Genomic DNA, 5,070 nt, shown 5'->3' on the forward strand with positions numbered 1-5,070 from the left:
AGGAGAATCACTTGAACACGGGTGGCGGAGTTTGTGGTGAGCCAAGATCGCACCGCTGCACTCCAGCCTGGGCAACAGTAGTGAAACTCATCTAAAAAAAAAAAAATGGCCAGACACTATGTCTCAAGCCTATAATCCCAGCACTTTGGGAAGCTGAGGTGGAAGGACCTCTTGAGCCCAGGAGTTCAAAACCATCCTGGGCAACATGGTGAAACTCCATCTCTACAAAAAATGTAAAAATTAGCTTGGCGTGATGGCATGCAGCTGCAGTTTCAGCTACCCAGGAGGCTGGAGCAGGAGAACGTAAGCCCAGGAGTTTGAGGCTACAGTGAACTACTGTTGCATCATTGCACTCCAGCCTGGGTGATACAGCAATGAACACCCTGTCCCCAAAAATATGGCCACTAGTCATCTGGGCACAGTGGCTCACACCCATAATCTCGGCCCGACGCGGTGGCTCATGCCTGTAATCCCACCCAGCACTTTCAGAGGCCAAGGCGGGCGGATCATCTGAGGTCAGGAGGAGACCAGCCTGGCCATCATGGTGAAACCCTGTCTCTACTAAAAATACAAAAATTAGCCGGGTGTAGTTGCTGGCGCCTGTAATCCCAGCTACTCTGGAGGCTGAGGCAGGAAAATCACTTGAACCTGGGAGGCGGAGCTTGCAGTGAGCCGAGATTGTGCCGTTGCACTCCAGCCTGGGTAACAAGAGCAAGACTTCATCTAAAAAAGAAACAACAAATTCTCAGGCAGACCCCTTGAGTACAAAAAATTTTTTAAATTTAAAATTTTTTAAATGGGCGGGGTGCAGTGGCTCACACTTGTAATCCCAGCACTTTGGGAGGTAGAGGCAGGTGAATCACTCCATCTCTTTTTTTTTTTTTTTTTTTTCTTAATATGCCTATAGATCTCAGAAAAAAAACAAAAAACCTCAAGGGACACAGAATAATCAAAACAATCTGGAAAAAGAGGAACAAAGTTGGAGGAGTCACACTTCCTTACTTATTTATTCATGTATTTATTATTATTGCAATGGAGTCTCACTCTGTTGCCCAGGCTGGAGTGCAGTGGTGCAATCTCGGCTCACTGCAACCTCTGCCTCCCAGGTTCAAGTGATTGTTCTGCCTCAGCCTCCTGATTAGCCAAGATTATAGGCGTGCACCACCACACCCAGCTAATTTTGTATTTTTAGTAGAGACAGGGTTTTGCCACGTTGGCCAGGTGGGTCCTAAACCCCCACCAACCTCAGGTGATCTGCCCGCCTCAGCCTCCCAAAGTGTTGGGATTACAGGCATGAGTCACTGCACCTTATATTTATTCATCTATTTATTTTTCTTGAGTAGGGTCTGTGTCACCCAGGCTAGAGTGCAGTGGTGTGATCTCAGTTCACTGCAACCTCCACCTTCCAGGCTCAGGTAATCCTCCTGTCCCAGCCTCTCCACAAACTGGGACTTCAGACAAGTGCCACCATGCCCAGCTAATTTTTTGTATTTTTGGTAGAGAATAGGTTTCATCATGTTGCTCAGGTTGGTCTCCCAACTCCTGAGCTCAGGTGATCCACCTGCCTCAGCCTCCCAAAGTGCTGGGATTACTGGCATGAGCCACTGTGCCTGGCCCACTGTTGTATTTGAGTGAGTTAAGGAATGTGTTACATTTTGAGATTGAATTATGAGTTTTTTATTATGTCGGTGACAGAGAGGTGGCTAATGCTTAAAATCTTCTCAGCCCTTAAGTTAGGTGGTCTTTTATATTCTAGTTTTAAAGGGGAGGGGGGAACCTAGCTGAAACAAATTTTTCATAAAAGCAGAGTAAGTAATAAAGTTAAAAGATAAACTGGTACATGAGAAATAAAACAGTGCCAGGTGCGAGGGGTAAAGTTATCATGAAAGACATACGGCTTATAGATAATGGGGGCTCTGGACGATCGACAGCACCTGCATTCCCAGGCTCTGCTGGTACTTAACTCGGCCTGTTATCAACAAATGCATTCCTGGAGGTGCCCAGTGTCAGCCTGCCCCAGCTACATACTATAGTTACATCCTTAAATGGTGGAAAAAGAACTAAAATGAAGAAGCTAAGATGGAGTCTGTCCAGCTGAAAAAGCTAACAAAGCCTGAAGAGCTTTTAGTCTGAGAAACAGAGTTAGTTTTAGCTAGCAAAAAGCAGGTTATGACACCACTTCCAGTTGGTTTTTCTTGCTTTTTTTTTTTTTTTTTGAGACAGAGTCTCACTCTGTTGCCTAGGCTGGAGTGTAGTGGCACCATCTCAGCTTGCTGCAACCTCCGCCTCCCGAGTTCAAGCAGTTCGCCTGCCTCAGCCTCCTGAGTAGCTGGGACTACAGGCGCGTGCCACCATGCCTAGCTAATTTTTTGTATTTTTAGTAGAGACAGGGTTTCACCATGTTAGCCAGGATGGTCTCGATCTCCTGACCTGGTGATCCGCCTGCCTCAGCCTCCCAAAGTGCTGGGATTACAGGTGTGAGCCACTGCACCGGCCTTTTTTTTGAGGCAGCGTGTTACTTTGTCACTCAAGCTGGAGTGCAGTGACACAATCTCAGCTCACTGCAACCTCCGCCTCCAGGGCTCAAACAACCCTCCCACCTTAGCCTCCCAAGTAGCTAGCTGGGATTACAGGAGTGTACCATCATGTCCAGTTCATTTTTTTTGAGACGGAGTTCCAGTCTTGTTGCCCATGCTGGAGTGCAGTATCGCGATCTCAGCTCACTGCAACCTCTGCCTCCCTCCCGGTTCAAGTGATTCTCCTGCCTCAGCCTCCAGAGTAGCTGCGATTACAGGTGTGTGCCACCATGCCCAGATAATTTTTTTTTTTTTTTTTTTTGAGGCAGAGTCTTGCTCTATCGCCAGGCGCCAGGCTGGAGTGCAGTGGCACGATCTTGGCTCACTGCAGCCTCCGCCTCCTGGGTTCATGCAATTCTCCTGCCTCAGCCTCCTGGGTAGCTGGGACTACAGGCACACGCCACCACGCCCAGCTAATTTTTTTTGTATTTTTAGTAGAGACGGGGTTTCACCACGTTGGCCAGAATGGTCTCGATCTCTTGACCTTGTGATCCGCCCGCCTCGGCCTCCCAAAGTGCTGGGATTACAGGCTTGAGCCACTGCACCCAGCCAATTTTTTGTATTTTTAGTAGAGATCAGGTTTCACCATGTTGGCCAGGCTGGCCTCGAACTCCTGACCTCAGGTGATCTGCCCGCCTTGGCCTCCCAAAGTCATGGGATTACAGGCTTGGGCCACTGCTCCCAGCCTGTCCAGCTAATTTTTATATTTTTAGTAGAGATGGAGTTTCACCATCTTAGTCATGCTGGCCTCCAACTCCTGGCCTTAAGTATCCGCCTGTCTCAGTCTCCCAAAGTTTTGGAATTACAGGCATAAGCCACTGCCTGATTTTAAATCTTACTTGAAAGCACAGTGACATAAGGATAGATATGTAGAACGCTAGCGTAGAGCTGACGGTCCACAAGTAAACCATGTAGTTATGGTCAACTGACTTGACAAGGGTGTCAAGACCATTCAGTGGGAGAAAGAATAATCTCTTCAACAAGTAAGTGTTTAGACAACGGGATCTGCCACATGGAGTAGAGTGAAGTTGGATCCTTACCTTACACGTATATAAAAATTAACTTGGCAAGGGGCAGTGATTCACACCTGTAATCCCAACACTTTGAGAGGCCAAGGTGGGTGGATCACTTGACATCAGGAGTGTGAGGCCAACCTGGCCAACATAATGAAACCCCATCTCTAGAAAAAATACAAAAAGTAGCCAGACATGGTGGCACAGTTCTGTAATCCCCGCTACTGGGGAGGCTGAGGCAGAATTACTTGAAGCCAGGAGGTGGAGGTTGTAGTAAGCCAGATTGTACCACTGCACTCCAGCCTGGGTAACAGTAAGATTCCATCTCAAAAATAAAAAAAGAAATTAACTTGAACTACAGATCTCAGTATGAGCTAAAACTATTAAATTATTAGAATAAAACATAGAGGTACATTTTTTTTGAGACAGAATCTTGCTCTGTTTCCCAGGCTGGAATGCAGTGGTACAATCTTGGCTCACTGCAGCCTCTGCCTCCCAGGTTTAAGCAATTCTGCCTCAGCCTCTTGAGTAGCTGAGATTACAGGTGTGCCACCATGACCAGCTATTGTATTTTTAGTAGAGACAGGGTTACACCATGTTGGCCAGGATGGTCTCTATCTCCTGACCTCATGATCCGCTCGCCTCGGCCTCCCAAAATGGTGAGGTGGGAGGATTGCTTGAGCCTGGGAGTGGAGGTTGTAGTGAGCTGAGATGGCGCCACTGACCTGCAACCTGGGTGAGAACCCCCCATGTCAGAAAAATAAAAATTAAAGGCCGGGTGCCATGGCTCAAGCCTGTAATCCCATCACTTTGGGAGGCCAAGGCAGGTGGATCACGAGGTCAGGAGTTCGAGACCAGCTTGACCAATATGGTGAAACCCCATCTATACTAAAAATACAAAAATTAGCTGGGTGTGGTGGCACGTGTCTGTAATCCCAGGTACTCAGGAAGCTGAGGCAGAAGAATCACTTGAACCGAGAGGCAGAGGTTGCAGTAAGCCAAGATTGCGCCACTGTACTCCAGCCAGGGCTACAGAGTGAGACTCCATTAAAAAAAAAAAAAAGAAAAGAAAAATGTAAAAAGCTGCCTATAGAATGTACATGGCCATTGGTGTGTCACAGACCTGCATGTTATTTTGGGGAGCCCATCTTTGCTGTGTGACCCTGAAAGTTACTAATCTCCCGGTCCGGTTTCTTCTCTGCAAGTGGGAGAAGTAACTGATAAATCCTCCTTTAAATAAGCTTGCAATTTCTGTCATTTTTGGAAAATATAAGAGCACTCCATTTGTGTGACACAAGTATTCCTCATCTTGGGGAATGAGGGCCTGGTTTAACCCTAATTGCGGGACTAAAGTAATGCATGAAGGTTGGGCACAGGGGCTTGCATCTGTAGTCTTAGCTACTTCAGGAAGCTGAAGCAGGAGGATTTCTTGAAGCCAGGAGTTCGAGACCAGCCTCTACAAAACTTTTTTTTTTTTTTTT

The sequence above is a fragment of the Cebus imitator genome, unplaced genomic scaffold (genome assembly GCF_001604975.1).
Source record: "Cebus imitator isolate Cc_AM_T3 unplaced genomic scaffold, Cebus_imitator-1.0 Scaffold726, whole genome shotgun sequence".
In the NCBI taxonomy this organism is placed as follows: domain Eukaryota; kingdom Metazoa; phylum Chordata; class Mammalia; order Primates; family Cebidae; genus Cebus; species Cebus imitator.